Raw genomic sequence first — 20606 nt, 5'->3', positions numbered from 1 at the left:
CTCTCTGCAAACTACCGGAACTCCCTACTCAGGACCTAAGCAAGGACGAGACGAGAAAACAGAAAGGGGGGACCCTATCGACGATAGGGAGTGTGTGCAAGGCACAACACCATGCTTATTCCATTTCATTTAAGTCAATGCTTGTCTGTACAGAAGCCTCCCTAAATTGCTTTAAAATGAAAGAGAAGGTGAGAAACAAGATGTTTTGGGGTATTGTTATGCACCTTATTAACATTGAATAGACTTTAATCATGTTGTCCAAGATATCTGAATTCTCACCTTGAAAGTGTAGATTTTGTGTCTCAGATCAGAAATCAGAATTAATTAAAAATGAATTTAGGATTAAGTAGGCATGAAAACAAAGCAAGTGCACAAGAGACTCAAAACATTTACCTTGGGAAAACCTCTAAAGAGGAAAAACCCAGCTGTAAAGACCCACAGGTCTGACTATGTATTCACTTTAATTGTAACAATACAATGCATAGATAGGGCTTTTGTTATAGCACCTCAACAGAAGATAGGAGCAGCACCTAAGCAACCATCACCTTTGAAAGGAGAGGCTTCAAGACAATTCATATCCTTCTGGAGATAATTCGCACCCTTTGCAGAGCAGATCGAACTTTGTTGATATCATTTGCAACAAAAAATGCTCTTTATTTATATGACCTGTTGGGGATGCAATATGGGGTTGGCCTCATAAACTTTGGCGCCAAAAGCCCTTTTATTGTTTTGCTGAAAATCCCTTTTGGGGCCACACGTTATGTTTGTTGTTTGATAAGGTGAGGCGTGTTCTCCCTTTAGGGTCGGCCGTAAAGGGACACGCTACCTCTTGTAGCATGAGGGCCTAGTCCTATTTTCTTACATAGTTACAAAACAGCACTCCCTCTTAACTAGGAAGAAAATGAATACATAATCAGAACCTTTAGAGTTCCATCTCGCACACAAGCATAGAATGGATCTAGCACACAAGCATAGAATTACATCTTCCACCTAGCACACAAGCATAGAATTACATCTTCCACCTAGCACACAAGTATAGGATGGTTCTAACACACAAGCATAGAAAGTGTAATACACAAGTGGGTCTTTATACAATTACAACCTTCCATCTAGCACACAAGCGTAGATTGGAACCTTCCATTCTTGCACACAAGTGAAGAATGGACCATTCTTGATCCATAGTGAATTACTGAAGTTGAGGCTCCCTCTCAACCTGGACTTCATTTTCCACAATACCGAGTCTGTCTCTGAAGTATTCAAACTTCACTCTGGACAAGGGTTTGGTAAGAATATCTGCAACATGTTCATCTGTGCTGATATACTTTATCTGAATGGCGCCTCTTTGAACCATATCCCGAATGTATGATAATGAGTTTCCACATGTTTTGATTTGTCATGAAATACTAGGTTGACAAACATCTTTATGCAACTTTGGTTATCACAATGAATGGTAGAAGGAACACTAGGTTGTCCAAACAATCCAACAAGAAGTTTGCGGAGCCATACTGCTTCTCTGGATGCAATAGATGCTACAATGTACTCAGCTTCTACAGTTCTTAATGCTAAAGAAGATTGTTTTCTACAAGCCCAAGAGATTACTGTAGATCCCAAGCTAAAGCAGATACCCAAAGTACTTTTCTTGTCTTTGACACTTCTTGCTCAGTTTGAGTCTGAATAGCCTTCCAAGGAGATTGAAGTATTGAATGAATACTTCGGTCCATACCCAATAGTGCCTCGCAGATATCTCAATATATGTTTAGCTGCAACAAGGTGAACATGCTTAGGCATGCTCATGAATTGACTAAGAGCATTCACTGCATAACAGATATCCGATCTAGTGTTAACTAGATACATCAAAGATCCGACCAATTGCCTATACTCGGATGGATCTGCAAAATCAAAGTTAGCTGCAGAGATGCTCAACTTCTTTAAATTAGATTCGATAGGAGTAGACATAGGTTTACAATCCATTATTCTAAATCTTTTCAAAATATCAATAGTGTACTTTCCTTGACTTAGGATAATTTCATTAGATTTTTGCCATACTTCTAACCCTAGGAAGTAATGCATTAACCCTAAATCCTTCATTTCAAATTTTGAGGCTAATTCTTTCTTACATCTCATAATCAGTTTATCTTCACCAGTGAGAAATAAATCATCCACATATAAAACCAAAATAAGCATATCATTATTGCATATTTTAAGGTAAAGATTAGCATCAGCATCATTCTTGCAAAACCCTAAGCTTAGTAAATATTTATCATTTCTTTCATACCAAGCACGAGGAGCCTACTTGAGTCCATATAAGGCTTTCTTCAATCTGCAAACATGAGAGTCTCTTCTATGTATTACATAACCTTCTGGTTGCTCGATGTAGACTTCTTCCTCAATAACACCATTTAGAAAAGTTGTCTTAACATCCATTTGATGTAGTTTCCAACCTTCAGCTGCGGCAATAGCTATTATAGATCTAATAGAAGTATATCTAGCAACAAGAGCAAATGTTTCCTCATAATCTATCCCTTCCTTTTGAGAAAAACCACGAGCTACAAATCTAGCTTTATATTTCTCAATACTGCCATCAGCATTATGCTTAATTTTAAATAACCATTTAGAGGAAACAACAGATTTACCTATGGGTTTGGGTACAATGTCCCAAAAATCATTCTTGATGATAGACTCATACTCTTCATCCATGGCTAACTTCCAAGCATGGTGATTCATAGTTTCTTCGACATTGTGAGGTTTAGACTCAATGATGTTGCACATTACTGAAATGTAGTTGGCATGATTTTGAGGTCTCTTACTATCTCTGAAGGTTCCTCTAGGAGCAGCAAATCTTTCAGCATCTTGAATGGTGTTTCTAACCCAAAGTGGACTCTTCTTCCTGACCACAATATCCTTAGGTATACTTGTAGAATCCATGGGTTCAACTGGATCATCCTGAACTTCCTGTTCTGAGAGGTCAATAGACTCCTTTTGTATCTCAGGGTTAGTATCAACATTTGATTCTTGATTTTCAGTCACAATATCATCATCATCAGATAATGAACCTTTAGATCTTTTGAATGCAATATCTTCTTCAAAAGTTACATCTCTACTTACCTCAACATACCTTTGACCTGAAATGTAGATTCTGAAGGCTTTGGAAGATTCACTGTATCCTACTAAGATGCCTTTCTTTCCAGAGGGATCCAACTTGGTTCGCTTTTCCTTAGGCACATGAACATACACAGGGCTCCCGAAAATCCTTAAGTGGCTAATGTCAGGTTTTTTCCTGTAAAGGCTTCTTCAGGAGTTACATTCTTTAGAGCATGATGAGGACATCTATTATGAATGTAAACTGTTGTTTTGGATGCCTCCGCCCATAGGAAGGGTTGCAAGTCTTGATCATGAATCATGGCTCTTGCAGCTTCAACAATGGACCTGTTCTTTCTTTTAGCAACTCCATTTTGTTGAGGATTGTAGGGAACACAGAACTCCCTCTTAATTCCTATCTCAACACAAAAATCATGAAAACTACCTGAGGTGTACTCACCTCCATTGTCAGACCATAAACATTTAATTTGCTTTCCAGAAGTATTTTCAACCAAGGCTTTGAATTCTTTAAATCTATTTAAGACTTCATCGGACTCTTTAGATTTAAGAAAGTAAATCCATGTTTTCCTAGAAAAATCATCTATGAAGATAACATAATAAAGGAAACTGCTAGGAGATGCTACAGACATAGGACCACATATATCTAAATGGATAGGCTCTAACTTTTCTTTAGCCCTACTATCACTTTTATGAAAAGGACTCTTCACATCCTTACCCATTGCACAACCTTTACAAGCATCATCATGAGATAAACTGAGTTTAGGCATACCTTTAACCATTTTACCAAGAGTGGGGAGAGCCTAGAAGTGCAGATGTCCAAGTCTTCTATGCCATAGCTCGCATGATTCAGGAGCCTCATGAATGAGAGCTTGAACTGGGTTAGCTGCATGCTTATACAAACTATCACATCTATTTCCAATAACACGAGCAGATTTGAAACTAGATTTCTTAGACCAAGCAAGTACTTTACCTTCGGAAAATGCTACTTGCAAAACCTTATCTTCTAAAGAAGAAATGGAAATAAGATTTCTTTTAATTCCAGGTACAAAAAGAATATCACTGAGTTGTAAGGAAATACCAAAATCTAGTTTTAAAGTAGTACCAAAACCTTTTACGAAGTATCAAACATCATCACCAATTACCACATGAAGATTGGTGTCTTTTTCTATCAGATCTGAAAGATGTTCACGGTAACCTGAGATGTGTCTGGAGGCTCCACTGTCAATTATCCAAGTACTACTGCCTGTAGGAACATTGCTTGATAAGACAGAGATAAGAAGATAGTCCTCATTTTGTTCAGAGACTTCGTTTAAATTTGCTTCCCTTTCCTTAGGTTCATTTTGACAGTCTCTAGCATAGTGACCATACTTGTCACATCTGAAACAACGAATATGAGAGGAATCTCATGACTTCTTTCTTGGATCGTATGGAGGTCTGAAATCTTTGTTTCTCTTATCTCTCTTCCAATTCCCACCTTTCTTGGACTTAGCTGTAAGAACATGATTATCATCTTTGTGAGAGTTCTTGTGTTTTCCCTTCACTTCAGTGCGGGATTCCTCTTCAATGCAATCAACTTGAAGACACTCATAGTTGGGACGTTCAGCTCTCCCGCCAATGCTACGAATGAAGGGATCCCATTCATCAGGTAAACCATTTAATGCAATTAGAACAAGGTCTTTGTCTAGAACTTCACAATCAAGGGTACTTAGTTTATCCTTCAGTTCATTGATCTTCATAAAGTAGGCCATGATTGAGTCCTTTTCTTTCATTCTAATATGAAATAGCTGCTGCCTTAGAGCAAGGGCTCTGCTGAGATTGTTGACTTCAAACATCCCTTCCAAGTGTTTGATTATTTCCCTGGCTGAAGCAAACTTCGATATGACAGTAACAAGATGATTTCTGACGGATTCAATAACGACCTTCCTAGCTTTGGCTGAATCCTTCTTGAACTGTTTTAGTTCCTCTGCATCTTCAGGAGGGGACAACTTTTCTTCTTAAACAAATTTGAGGAGCCCATTCTCCTCAAGTATGAGCTGAATGCGAACTTTCCAGGCAGCAAAATCAAGGGATCCATCAAGTCTATCTTCACCCTTCAAACCTGACATTTTAATCTAAAAGCAAACAGCAACCAGATGCACAAAAATGACCTGACTGAAATCTGATGTTAGTATAACCTAGCTCTGATACCATGTAGATTTTGTGTCTCAGATCAGAAATCAGAATTAATTAAAAATGAATTTAGGATTAAGTAGACATGAAAACAAAGCAAGTGCACAAGAGACTCAAAACATTTACCCTAGGAAAACCTCTGATGAGGAAAAACCCAGCTATAAAGACCCACAGGTCTGACTATGTATTCACTTTAATTGTAACAATACAATGCATAGATAGGGCTTTTGTTACACCACCTCAACAGCAGATAGGAGCAGCACCTAAGCAACCATCACCTTTGGAAGGAGAGGCTTCAAGACAATTTGTACCCTTCTGGAGATAATTCGCACCCTTTGCAGAGCAGATCAAACTTTGTTGATATCATTTGCAACCAAAAATGCTCTTTATTTATATGAGCTGCTGGAGATGCAATATGGGGTCGGCCTCATAAACTTTGGCACCAAAAGCCCTTTTATTGTTTTGCCGAAAATCCCTTTTGGGGCCACACGTTATGTTTGTTGTTTGATAAGGTGAGGCGTGTTCTCCCTTTAGGGTAGGCCCTAAAGGGACACACTACCTCTTGTAGCATGAGGGCCCAGCCCTATTTTCTTACATAGTTACAAAACAACAGAAAGAACAAGTTCTATTGAATGAATCCCTTAATCTGTATATAGATAACCCATCACCCTTTTCATCATTCTGACCTGTCTATTATTATATTTGTATTCCATATTCAAAAAGTAGCTATAAAACAAGTGGCGGTAGAGCTAAATATTTTGTAAGTAGTGTTTTGCAAGATTCTTACTGACTTTGGTTTTCAAGTCTGAACCTACGGTTTGGTCAAGTTTTAGGTTTGTGACAAAAAATAATGACTTCTCTAGCTTCTCACCAATTTCATAGTGTTCTACCAAGTATTTTGAAAACATGAAAAATTCTAAAAAGCATTATTTTTTTTAAATATACTAAAAATCACAACTTTATCCTAGCCAATTGAATTTCAAGAAAAAATTTATTTAAACAAAAGGATTGTAATCTTTCAAAATAGGTAAGAAATGCTAGGACAATGTTTCAACTATCAATTATTTTTAAAAAATTTAAGGTTAATTTAAAAATTATAATAAAGATGAAAAAAGCAAGGTTACCAAGAGATTGGCATTATTACTAGTATAGGAGATTGGTAATGATACCAGTATGTCTATTTTTTTAAAATAGGAGATGGTATTACTTGGAGACATCATTAAATTTTTTTAATGTCATTTAATATTTTAAAATTAATTTGTCACATGCAAGAACAGTCTTTACAATGTAATCTGGAAATTAGCTGTCATGTCCCCATCCTTAACCCAATAATCAGATTAACAATTGTATATAATACTAATATTTAACTGTATATTTATAACAAACGTAACATAAAGGCATCGTGGAAAATCGTCTTATTCCATAAGACTTCACAATCTTCATATCAAGCCTACAAGTGAAACATAGAGACTAAGATGAAGTGGTGAAAGACAAGGAATTGATATCCACCCATTCCCATGAGCAAGGAATGAAAACTGGAGAACATACTGAATTGGTGACCATAATACTGATGTCACACAAGTACTCATGAAGGTCTCGTAGGCAAAACCTTATTGGCATAAAAATGAATACTCATCATACCTGAAGGTAATTCCTATTGGCTACATCCTATTGATTAAGCCATTAGCAAACACATAGTTAGTGGCAGACCAGATCTGACGCATGTCAGATCTGTCTGCCTTTGCAACCATTAATTATTAATACATGCATTAAAAGAGAGCAGCTGTCTTATTACAAGGCAGCAATCTAGATAGTATTAATAATGAAGACCAATTTCTACGATGGTTATATTTAACAAAGACAATTATATGAAGGGGCGGCGATAGTTATACTAATCACAAATTAGCAACGGTTATGAAAAGGTATCCCTATGGCAGCGATTCACAAATAAAATTGTATTTATCAAGAGACGTCACCTTTTAGGGGGGGTGTGGTTAGAAGAGACAGAACTTTTCTATCAATCTGAAGACTATAAAATAGAATAGGATGGGAAAAGTAAAGGCATCGATCAAGGAGAAGACAGCAGTTTGGTAATGATATCAACTGCAGTATAGATCGATCATAATAAGAACAGCTGGACTGATTTATTGGCAGTCCTTAGTTTATATCAACATTATTAGTACCAGCAGATTGATATGCTGTATACTACCCCCGGAATTAATGTTTATTTATGATATTGCACAATTAATACTGTTAGGAACTTGGGAGTAATAGGCCAATACATGGCATGCACTAATAAGCTATTCCAATTATTCCTACAGATGTATATCTGTATATATAGACTGAGATAATATCAATAAGATTTATAATAATATCTGAAATATATGTGAAAGATTATATATATATAATGTCTCGATCAGAAAAAAATAACAATATTAGATTGTAAATCAGAAAGAACTCTTAAGATAATAAACATTAAGAAGAATATGTAAATATAATTTCATTCTTGCTGCTATCATCAGTATTTAAGAAGATGGGGATGGGATGTACCAAAAAGGGGCAGTCTAAATCCAAGCAATAGGTCAAGTCCCAAGATAGGGTGGGGATCAGCGACCCATAAGCCTTGAGAGTATAGACCCAAGATACGTAAGGGCTTGGATCTGTAAACTTTGAGGGAACCTATTGTATTTGGTCTCTAAGCGCTTTGGTAACATACATAGACCCTTCTCCCTTAAAACTGAAGTAGTAGCAGGGTCTGATATCTATACTAAGAACAAGGAATGATGAAATTAATCATCTAATGAGGATAATAAATAAGCACATGTTAATAACTAATAAATTGAAGAATATCAATGACTCGCGTCATGATTAGTCTCTCAATCAATTTTAGTATATTGAAATAGATTAATTATGTTAATTAGGTAGGGGACATTACATTAGCCCCCTCCATCTTGGTTTGGGAAACATAGAAAGAAAGGAACAGGAGGATTTTCCAAGGTAAGAAACTGGAAACAGATAATCTATGTAATAAGATAGAAGCAGCTATAGTAGAAACAACCAACAACAGACTTAGAAATGGGAACCTAAAGGATTGTACCTTTTCTACATGGGATAGTAAAATCAGGAAAGAATGGTATGGCTTAATTATACCTCCTCACTATGGGAAAGGAGGAATAGAGAATAAACTTCAGAGGGATCAATGTAAGTGGTTGAAATCAGACTTTGGATGGTATAAAATAAACTTTGATGGTGCATCCAGAGGTAACGCAGGAACAACTAGAATTGGTTGTATCATTCATCATTGGGATGGGTCCATCTATGCCAAATTAGCTAGACCTATTACGAGGGTCACTAACAATATAGCAAAAATGGATGCTCTAATAGAAGGACTGCTTCTTAGTATAGACCTAGATATCAATAATTTGGCCATAGAAGGCAATTCTCAAATTATCATTAATGCAATTAGGACTAAGAGTACTGCAAATTGGAAACTGAACTCTTTGCTGGGTAGAGTTTTACAATTATTAGAGTTTTTTGATGAGTTAACAATTAACAACATTTATCGAGAAGGGAATATAGAAACAGATAGACTAGTAAATTTGGGAGCAGATGGATTTTTTATTGAAAAAATTGGATGCACAGAATAAGACCAAGACAGATTTAGGTATAGCTGGTTGAGTTTTTGTTCCTACAACTCATTCAGAGGATGAATTCACTAAAAGGCCGAGGTTCGGCTTTAAAATTGCTATGCATTCTCCGCTTTTAATTCAAGGAAAGTGTGCATATTACGTCACTTTATCTACTTGATCTAGTATTAATTATCGCAATTATGCATATTTGAAAGTAAGGTGGTCTTACGATAAGTTGAGTAGATATAGTTATCACTTTATCCCACGTTAGTGGCAAGATTATGGGTGTGTGGGCCCATGGAAGAGTTGAGAATAGTTTAAGTTGGCATTATTAATTGGCGGATGAGCGAATGCAATTATAGTATCATTAAACTATGAGCCCATTATACATGCCAAGTCATGCGTAATATCATATCTTGGATGCTCTACAATATTAATGATTCCCTTCAAGTAGATATCTTAAGGTTACACTTGTATCTAGAGTATTTTTTGAAAAAACGGTTGGGGAAACAGCAGAATTTTGAGAATGGAGTTGAATCTTAGGTTGGTTTCTGCAAATGACATTAGGCTCATGGCATTCAGGGGAGAAGTAAAATTGGAGAGATCAGGTAGAGTGTTGAATGAGTTTGACGACTTGGCAAGTTGAGCGATGCGGGAAATCATGGGAGAAGAATTCATTAACAATGAACATCAATATCATGTCAACTGTGATATTCCTGCAACCTTTGTTGTCATCTTGCTTATGGTAGGAATTTCGAAAGGTGAGGTCATTCAATTATGCAGAAGTATCTTCAACGAGGAATTCTTGGGTAACCTAGAGATAGCTGTGGGGAGCATTGATGAGAATATGATGATTACATTCCCAGAAGATTATGGAGTTGTTGCAGTGTCAGTGAAGGTGCATAATCCTGAGGTTTCAATTGCGAAATGCCCTCTGTTGGAATTGAGACAAAGATGCCTTTGAGCCGAGGAAAGAGGTCATCTTAAGAAATATAGATTTCCTTTTCAAATGGTTACATTTGAAGGAAGCCCCTGGTAATAACTGGTGGGTTGAATACATGAGCGCAAAAGGATATACGCCTCCTGATGATTTGGGGGACGTGGAAGTGGAAAGAGTTTAGGTTTTACCACCGGTGAGTATCAGGGCAGCATGGGTTAGAGGAGAATCAAAGAGGAAAAGCAGAGGCCCCAATAGAAATCCAACCACGGCCAAGGATGTAGAAGGACCTTCAGCTTCCAGGACGGAGCATATGGACTGCGATTATGTTGACTTTAGAATTTTGGAGGATTGAGAGTCATAAGGGCCTATCCGGTTCTAGAATATAGATAATCTGCCCTAAATAGAAGCGGTAGCATTTTTGTCTATTAAGTTATTTTAGGTTTATAACTCTATAATATGTTCACGCAGGCCATTTTGGATGTCTCTATGCTAGATCAATTGTTGTTATTTTTGGACAAGGTTATCTAAGCACTTGTTCTAGGATATGTATTTGAGCTCCATAGTCGACTGCTTTTGTATTGATGATACTTGGCTATAACCGAAGATAACTACGGCATGGTTATATAATACTTGAAAACTACAGTACATCTAGTTGAATTCGTAGATATGGTGTATGCAATTATATCTATAATGGCAGAATATGATCTTATAGTATAACCTGTGGAATCCTGTGTTCACATTTTGGCACATACAACTAAGTTTAAAGCTAAGTCTTATGTAATGAATTATGGGTTGATTCATCGTGGTATGTGTTTTCTTCTGCAAAGATATTTGTTTGTTTGGCAATAGATCTGAGCACTTGGTTTGCAAATCATGTGTAGTTTGTTCACAAAGGAAATAATTCTCCTTGTTTCGATTTATGGTCCCTTATTTTCGTTTATGATTCAGTTGGTTGTCAAGTTGATTGAAGTTTTCTATAGATTGTTTACAATATATTAAGTGGATGTATGTATGAATTTATCACGAAGCCAATGGCGTGGTTAGGTTTTCCAGTTTTATGGATTATCAGTAGGATGATAGATAATTTGGGTAGGAAGGGTAGTGTTGTGCGTTGCACACACTCCCCATCCCCGACAGGATCCCCCTTTCCCTTTTTGACTTGTTTTCGTCTCGCCCAGTGTAGGATTTTGATTTTTATCCACCATTTTGAGGTGCAGCAGGTAGTTGTGAAGCAATAATCCTGCAGGAGTGTAAGCCCGCTCATTTCCTCCAGTCCTGAGGTGTTCGTAAGAGGTCAACAATGATCCCCTCCGGGATATGAGGGGATTAAATCATGAGCTATGTAACCATCAGGAGATGGGGCGTTTGTTAGTTTTAAGTCGCAAGGCCAGGGGGTCAATTTGCAGAGAGTCTCGCAATCTGAAATGTTCAAAATCAATCCAAGGGAGACTAGTTTTAGCATAAGCCTGAAAATCGGCTAAGTTGGCAAGAATGTCAGTTATCCATGGGTTTGCAAAGTGGCCTTTTGGGCCGAATGTGGTGTTAAGTTTTAAGGCATTTTCAAATTATCCTCCCAGCCCGAAATTGGGCAAGAGCATGACATCGCGAGTCATGGTGAAAAGGCGACGTTATAACAGTTAAACTTCAAAACTTTTCAAAAGGTCATGGTATCCCAAAAATCACCGAACACAATAAAATCACGAGCTAAATGAAAAAGGCGCTAAGTCTCTAAAGTTTGCAAATCGTCTTCCCAGCCCAAAAATGGGCAAACATCAATGAAATCGCGAAATCGCCAAAGGGGAAAAGGCGTTTTAATGTTTACATTTTAGCCTTTCAGCCCGAAAATGGAGTTGGGCGTTTTAGCTTTCATAAAACTTTTCGAAAATGCCTTTTTGCCCGAAAATGAGGCAAAGCATCATTTTTTGCGAAAAGTGAATTTTTGCCCAAAAATGCCAATGTGCGGAAAAGGGCGTTACACAAAGCTTGCAAAAAGAACCTTTTTCCCGAAAATGAAATAGGCGTTAAATTTTAAAGTTTTCAAAAGTGCTCTACCCCGAAATTCGCCAGAATGCATCCAAAAGTTAAAATAGAACACTTTTCAAAAGGGTCTTTTAGCCTGAAATTGGGCAAGCAACTAAAAACACGAAATTTGGCAAAACCTCCTCTTAGGTCGAAATTGCGAGAAGAGGTGAAAGGCGTTATTCTTTAAACTTCAAAACATTTTCAAATGGACCTCTCAGCCTGAAATTGCAAGAAGAGGTGGAAAGCGATTAATAACATTTTCAAAAGCCTTTCACAGCCCGAAATCGCATGAAAGGCGTTATTCATAAAATTGCAAAAAGCCTTTTAAGGCCGAAAGTGAAGTCGCAAGAGGGATGAAAGGCGTTTTACATGTCTAAATTTGCAAAGTCTTCCTTTAGCGCGAAGCTCGCGGAAAGAGGGGCGTTTTCATTAAACCCTTTAAACTCTTGCAAAAGGCCTTTCATAGCCCGCAGTCGAGAAGTTGCAAGAGTGAAAGAGGTGGTTTTTTTAAACTTTATTTGCAAACAACCATCCGTAGTCGAAAATTGCGAAATGCAAGTAGGAGGAAGGCGTTTTTTCTGAAGTCTCTTTGCAAGCATAAGGTCGCATTAAACCAAGAGAGGCCAAAGTCGCGTGAGATCAAAGGAAGGCGTTTTCAAAGTTTACAAAAGGGCCTTGCAGGCCGAACTCGCACAAAAACCTTTCCTAAACCCGAAGTTTGGAGAAATCGCAGGGTTAACCACCTTATTCGCCAAGTAAGTTCGTTTTTTCTCCTTTAAGTCATTAAATTGATGCAAAATTGGTCATGATGTTTAGCCTAAGGTTAGAGAGTGGGTGAGAGAGTGAAGCTTTGTAGGTTATGATTTTAGAAAACATCAAGCATGGCATGCAACAACAACCAGCTAGGGAAATCAGCCTTTAGAATGAAAATTCAGACTTAGAAAAATCTTGAAAATTCAAATCTGAACACCCGAGCCCTCAGCTGCAAAATTGAATGTCTGCCCATACCGTCGTAATTAGTCCAAGTGGCGCTTTTTGGAGCCCGCTCCAAGTGGCAAATTTTAAACAGAACCAGCTTAATTTCCTCTTTCAAGTAGCATTTCATTTCCAGTTAATCTAGCTCTTTTATTGAAACGTCATGCTTTTTTTGAATTTGGTGTTCCTATTGATCTTTGGTTTTATGTGCTAACATCATCCTTTGTTTTGACTAACCCGTTCGCTTCCTTCCTCTCGTCTCGTAATCCGTGTCCGGTTGTGCAGGATAAATGCCTAGATCAGCGATAGAATCCTCAAAGACACCTGGTGCAACCGGAACATCTCGAGTCTCCAAGTCTGACATACGCCGCAGAGGCGAGAAAATGAAGTACCAATACCAAAAGGGAGGAGTTAGGGAGTCGAAAGTCTAGAGCATATGGGAGAATGTAGATGATACTGATTTGGGACACATAGACATTCAAGATTTCAAGAACAGGATCTACTCTCCTAATGCCTATGGCAAGCCCAGGCGGATGATGGAGAGTGGTATTGCTCAGGCAGCAAGTTTCCCTTCGTCCGTGCCAAATTATGAAATAGTAGTTGAGGCTACCAAACATTATCAGCCAGAGACCAAATTAGTGGTCCTAGAAAATATGGTGCTAGCTGATTTCACACCTGAGGCCATTGGGGAGGCATTTGACATCCTATTTCCCAATAATCCTGTTGCTACAACTATTGATGAGGTGCAGGTTGCTTATGACATGAATCCTGCTAAATGCAAGACATTGATAAACGAAGAATGGTACAAGGAAAGAAGGCCCCCAAGCATTAGGATCTGTAAAAAGACCCCTAGAAGTGATTTTTATAATGAGTATAGTGATATGGTCACCCTACTCAGCCGAGTCATGGGACTCCCTCAATCTAATTTTTTTGAGGAATGGATGTTCTACTTCACTGAACAGGTCTTTGCCGGGAAGTCGAAGTTCGACTGGGCTCAGATCATCAGCGATAATATCCATACAAAGTTGGTCGAGCTTGAAGAAAAGAAGTACTCCGCCATGACTTCCTACCTGATTAACATGTTTGCCCAACACCAGCCACTGACAGGGTTAATCAAGAAAGGTGAGATCGAGAACAGGCCAAATCAGGTAAAGGTGTATGAGTGCTACCCTCAACTGCATTACTATGACATAGCTCAAAGAGAAAAGAACAACATTGCTTATGCAATTGGTCAATATGAGCGTGTCAATGACGCCTTTACAATGCGCCTAGTCAGGTTAATGCAAGGAGGATTGCACATAAGGCTTTCAAAGCAGGCTACCATTTTGATACAGAAGTATGGCACATGGTTTATTCAATTCCCCAGGTTCACTTACCTCAGGATAGCAGGCTTTGAGGGAGCACCATTCTAACTTCCACGCTATCCAACAGACAAAATAGTCCTTATGGAAGTCGCAAGACAGGCACACCCAACAGGCAGCCTACTCAGAGATAAGAAACAGTCCGGATTCACCTTCCCCATGATCTTGGGTGACCTCGATGTGCATTTCAAGAATTCGGTGCAAGCTGATGAGTCATTTGCTGAATTAGTATCCTATGGCCTACAGGAACATTTCCCGAGGAAGTGTTTCGATCATGACAATTTGGCAAAGAGAGCCTATGGCAGGCGCTACAGAGCGAAGGCATCAATTGAGGATTATTGGAGCAACTGTTCCGATGACTATGAGGTCCGACGACGTGAGTATTCTAGGCTAAGTGTCCAGCAAATGCGGCTTTATGAGTACCGTCGGGTCCTAGATCAGGTAACAGATTATGGTAATTGCTTGCAAGTCCAAGAATTTGAGGCAGTTAAATACCTCTTGCCAGGCATTGATTGGACTCAGGATCTAATCACTGATTTTGAGGAGGTCATGGAAGCTCAAAGGAGGGATACCAATCACTGGTTATCCCAGCAAATCGAGAGACTGACCCATGAAGGGACTCAATTTACATACAATCTGATGGGTAGTCTTGATTCCCAGTCTTCGGAGGATGAAAGAACCTCAAGTGCACCAAAGGAAGAGGTTGAGAAACCTGTAAAGAAGAGGAAGAAAGCCAAAGCCAATAGAGGGACTCGGACATCAAAAGAGCCAAAAGAGAAAAAATCCCTATCAGGAGGCTGGAAGTTAGCTCATCATCCAGAGACCCCAGTTCGAAGGATGATGTAGTTGAACTTGATTACATACCTGCTCTGCCTTCACAAACTGATGTTGATGCATTCGAGGCAAATAATCCTCAGGCACAAGGTGAGCCAGATACAGAGGTAGGGGTCATTGGCTCTGATGAACCTAGAAATCAAGCTGAGGAGGGAGAAATTGCACCTAATCAAGGGCTGGTAAGCATGAGCTCACACAAGGAAGTCGACATGAATTGCGATTGAATAGCGGCGGCAAAGATGACACCACTGTTGAGGGAGAACAAATGGAGGATAAGACCCAGGAGCCCGACAAAGCTGAAGAGCAACCATCACAAGAGGATATCTGGCAGTTGTTCAGCGAGGTAGGGGAAAACTCAGCCATGAGTAAGGGATTGGATACTGCATATGTTCCTTCTATGACCGATCAAGTGCAGGTAGGCAGTGAGCCAGCTGAAGCTTCCAAGGAACAGAGTCGGAATTTGGCAATAACATCCGGACAGACCATCCCTCAGGACTGGATAATTGCTCGTGCACAGCGGAAAGCAGTTGTCAAGCCACCTATCAACTTGGAGGATATCTTCTCTCGCATAGGAGAGATAAAATCCAAAGGTAAGAAAAAGCCCAAGACCTACTCCCGGATCACTAAGGATGAGCAGAGGAATCGCACCATTCATATCGCTACCCCGCTTACAAATAAGCCAGCGGATCAGATAGCATTGGTCGATTATAGTATTACGACCATCCCGATAGGGCAAGCCACCAAAGAGCAAGAAAAGGAAGAGTTCAAGGATTCCATGTAGAATATGCTTAGACAACTCGACGAAATGACTGCTGAGAGAGACATGTACCGAGTTTGTGCTGAGCAAGCTGAGGGATACATTGATCACCTGCTGAAACCATTGCAACATGCCCCTAAATCCCATGTTCCCCCATTGGCATTGGCACAAAGGACTACAACCGAGTTTGAAGGAGTACATGATACCGCCAAGGTCGTCAGGGAATGGATTCGGGACATTAAGGAAAAGGGAGAGCGGATCATTGAAGACATAAAGGAAATGGCCCACCACCGAGAGACCATTCTTGTCAAATTGTTTGAAGTAAAGAGGGAGTGTTTTAGGGTCCATGAGGTGGTTGGTACAATTCTTCCCCTCATAAGGGCTCTTTTCTGGACCCACACGCAGATTCTCACATTGTCCGCTATCTTGGATCCCTATGACATCAACACTTTCAAGGAATGGTACTGGACTGCCAACATGAAGAATGACACAAAAGATACCATTAATAAAGAGCAGGAGGAATGCGAGGAAATTTTGAAAAACATGAGGGATCTTGGTGGAAAGATCCTCGGATCAATGGTCCTGGGCTGGAAAAATAGTTTGTCCGATAATCAAGTACAACCAAACTGGGAGGATAGATTGAGAATTGATAAGGTCGCATACTCCAAGGAAGACCTAGAATTTGCCAGTGGGTTGCATACGGACATATTAAGTTTTGAGGCTCATCGGTCCGACTGGAAGGATGGGTTAAAGCATGTAGATCGCCAATTGGAGGGTATGCAATATAAAATACGCCATGCTCCTATGCCTTCAAGCATGGTGTTGTTCCAGCTATGCATCAGATTTCAAGAATATGTTCGGGCAGAGCGTACAGCAGGTCGGGACATCTGGAAGGAGTATTTGCACAGCAAGGATGAATTTTTGGAAAAAGGGTCCACAGCAGGAAAGGAGAAAGTGCTTTCCTAAAATACAAGTTCTTTTTTAAATCTTAAAAAGCACTTTTCAGACATAAAGTTCATTCCTTACTACCAAAACAGTTGTAAATCTTGAGCTCTGTGCATGTGCACTTTTTGGAGCAACTTTTTGGGTGGTTATTGATTACCTTTTTGGTAGTTATTGTTTCTCCTTTTGTTGTTGCTGATATTTTGCCAATGGGTATCGACAATTTTGATAATGGATGAATCTGGCCCCCTTGATTAAGTTTAAATCTTGGCCATTCATCCATTTTTTGGGAATTCTATATAAAGGAGTTAGTTCCTCCTTTGTAAAAGGCAGAAAAGAAAGATTGTTGCAAAAACTCAGGCGAAATATATACAGGATTTAATGGATGTTAAAGTTGTGTTTGTTTTACTGTGAGTGCATGGTCCTCTTCTCCATTTATTTCATATTTCTGCAACTGTATTTACTTTCAGACAGTTATTTATGCATGTATTTGATGGAAAATCTTGGTGCATACCATTAGGAAATAGTTGATTATTGTTTCCTTTGCATGGTTAGTCTGAGCCCTTTTTGTGCTAAGTTCGGTTATTAAATTTGGATGAATGGGTGTAAGAGTCTATCATTCGTATCTAATAGCTTGAAAATTCAAAATCCTTAGATGATTGCACTGGTTTTTACCTAGTTGTGCTAATTAGCTGGCAAAGTAATTTCTAATTATTTTGAGACTTCCGTCTATGTGTTGAAATATGTTGTCTTAGTTAAATTAGTTAGTTGTTCTTATTCACTCTTTATCCTTATCCCTCCATTTTTCCTTTTTTCATTAAAGAAGCCCACCAATCAAGCTCAAATAACATCAATTAGAAGCAAATCAGATGACATAGGACTGTAAAACTTTAGGGAACCCATACAAAACCAATTCCGTCTAACCGTAAGTCCCCTTTGTGTTTCCAGCAAAACACATCAACTACTAAGCTATCCTGCAGTCAAGACCTGACAACCGAAACATTGAGGTCATCCCCATTGATCACATTAAAACAGCATTAGGGATTTCCTTATCTCAAGAGAGGATAGGATTCTTAGCATTTCTATTCTGCGTTGGCCGGATTGAGTCGTAGTTCCGCGACTTTAGCCACGTCAACAGGTAGAGTTTAGACTTTTTCTGATTTAAGGCATTAAGTATGGTGTCATTATTTTGGAGTCCTTTTCTAGTAATTATTTTCTGAGTTACCGAGTTCGGCCCCCTAGACTCCTGGTACTGGTCCGATATGGTCCTGGTTCGGGGTTCGAGTCTGGTTCGCCTGTGGTTCGGACAGGGTTCATGGTTCACAGGCCTGGTTTGAACCAGGGCGAACCCAAGAGGACCCAGGGTTGAACCCAAGAGGACCCAAGTCAAACCCAAGGGTCTGACAGCCCAAAAATGGATTTTTTTTTGCAAAATTTGATTTTTTTTTAATTCCCCCACATAAAAAATTAAAAAGACCCTAAAAGTGAGTTTTAAAACATTAATTTGGCTCATTTCACACAAGCAACGTGACTACAAGCAAGGGGAACGAAGATGTGGGATATGGAGCCAAAACATACTGATTTGGATAAATTCACTTCTCAGCTTGTTGCATTTGATGACTCGGATAGCGAGCAAACTTAAAGTGCAAGTGCAAGTGTCATTGGCATTGGCATTGATTCATCTAATGTCAATGTCAATGATGAGGAGGAGGAGAATGAGGATGACGAATTAGAGAATCCATTTGATGATCAAACTTTAAATTGTTGAAAGTTCAAACAATGATACTTGAATATTTTATCATTTTGATATTAAACTTGATGTATATGATGTTGTTATGGTATGATCATGATGCTATGATTACAAGTTTATGTCGGTTTTGTTGTTTATATGATGCTATGTGACATGCTAATCTTAATTCATACTTATAGGCTGCATATATATATAATTTACATGTTTTTGTACTAACGAACCCAAACCCCTTTTCAAAATTTTGCCGTACAGGCGTACCGGTTCTTCAAACCTGAACCTGAACCGGTGCCTGAACCCAAACCGGCAACCTAGATTATTTTTATGATGATGATAAGCCTTAAGTTCTTAGTTACGTTTATTCATATATGTAGATTGACAAAATTGGTGAGATACTTGCAGGTATGACAGCAGGTCACCAGGCAAGGCTTTTTTGTACATTTCCTTTCATGTCCGTCTTAGGCCTGTTATCAAACCAAAAAAAAAAATACATGTCAAATAACAACATCCTACATGTTTCATTCCTCTACCCAAAAACTAGTTTTTAAAGTGCATTCCTATAACAACATCCACTAAAATTCTTTGTAATGGGTACCTGCCCTCAAAACCATCAAAAATGTAACACCAACCAATAGACACTCAAATAACTTCAACAAAATTAAACATTACAAGATGGCCAAGATTTATAAATAAGAGCAGAAGAAAAGGAGGCCTAAGTGTTTCGAAGGTACAATAGAGAAATGGTGAGTATAGCGGAAGTTATACGGAGTGTGCTTACGGTTTTCCCACTCTAGTGTGTAGGAATAACAACCGTCATACTTGTTGTGATTTGCAGCATCTAAACTTAATGAAGGATTACTGTTCAAAATAAGCAAGACAAAACAAAGGACAAAACCCTTGATTCTAAAGTTAAACGAAGGATAAAACCCTATAAAATTATTGCATGGAATTAGCACTACTGAGTAAAATTATACCCGTAATTCACATTGGCTCCAAACCCTCAAAAATGATCTTGTGGGGCATTGCATAGACTGTAAACTAACATGGCATAATGATTTTTTTTCCTTTTCTAGGGTTTTTTATTTTTTGTCAATGGAAACCACAAGAAACAACAGTGGGACATCTCCTGCAAGAAAGGATGTATTAGACTGCATCTTTGGTACCAGAGATGCATCCCAAGGGGTCTGAGACATGTCTCTCTACAACCAAGAAAAAAGGATAGATAGGGAAATATTTATGGATTAATAAAGTGGTATAAGTTGGGATCTAACACTATGCTAGGGCAAAACCTTTTCTCAACTAGTAAACCAATTATATTATTTAACTACATATTAGAAAGAGAAAAGCTAGAAAAAAAATTGTAAGCATATTTCATAAACATAGGTGGTCAAGTGCTCTAGGATCCTTGTTGATAGCCCTTGGTTTATGGGATTGAATGGTCTTAGTCTTCAAAATTGGTCTCCTAGTTTCAACCCTTAGAAGGAAATATTTGTGTTTCCTATTTGGATGCATCTTCCTGGGCTACCATTGGAGTTCTAGAATGAAAATATTTTCATTGATTAGTTCTAGAATGAAAAGATTTTCATGATTATTACCAATTCTTTTGGGCAATATAATGCTACTAAATATTACCAAACTCATGAAGTGCTTGTTGTTTGCTAGATTTTGTATGCTTGTGGAGAAAAACTAGGTTATCCCTACCCAGTTTACCTTATCCTCTAAATTTGGTGATTGGGTGTAGCAGATTGAGTATAAAGACTATTCGGTTATTTGCCATTCTTGTAATAAAGTGGGTCATGCCAACACTACTTGCGTGAAAAATAAGAAAGAACACTTTGTTTTGAAGAAGGATCAAATGCCAGTTTATAAGAGGAGCCCATTCCTGCCTATTAAGAGGTTCAAAAAACTAATATTAAAGAGAAATGATGAAATCCTCTATGGATTGTTCAAACATAGATAATGCTTTGGGGTTGATAGAACTATGTGCAAGTGATTTTATGTCTCCTTGTCTTAACAAATTCAGATTTGGGGCCAAAGATCCTACTAATGCAATAAAGCAAATATCTTTGGATCATTTTTTAAAACCACCTTGATTTGAGGCTGGTTTTTGTTATATTTAGTGTAGTTGTGT

At 38.5% G+C, this 20606-nt stretch overlaps 1 protein-coding gene across 7 annotated transcripts in view; it reads right to left on the bottom strand.

Annotated features, from left to right (window-relative positions):
• Positions 1-20606, bottom strand: part of LOC131046734 (uncharacterized) — a 267983-nt gene that overhangs the window by 14378 nt on the left and 232999 nt on the right. The window lies entirely within an intron of this gene.

This window comes from Cryptomeria japonica, chromosome 3 (assembly GCF_030272615.1).
Source record: "Cryptomeria japonica chromosome 3, Sugi_1.0, whole genome shotgun sequence".
NCBI lineage: Eukaryota > Viridiplantae > Streptophyta > Pinopsida > Cupressales > Cupressaceae > Cryptomeria > Cryptomeria japonica.
The sequence above is the reverse complement of the archived record's forward strand: the minus strand, read 5'-3'. Positions and strand labels throughout refer to the sequence as shown.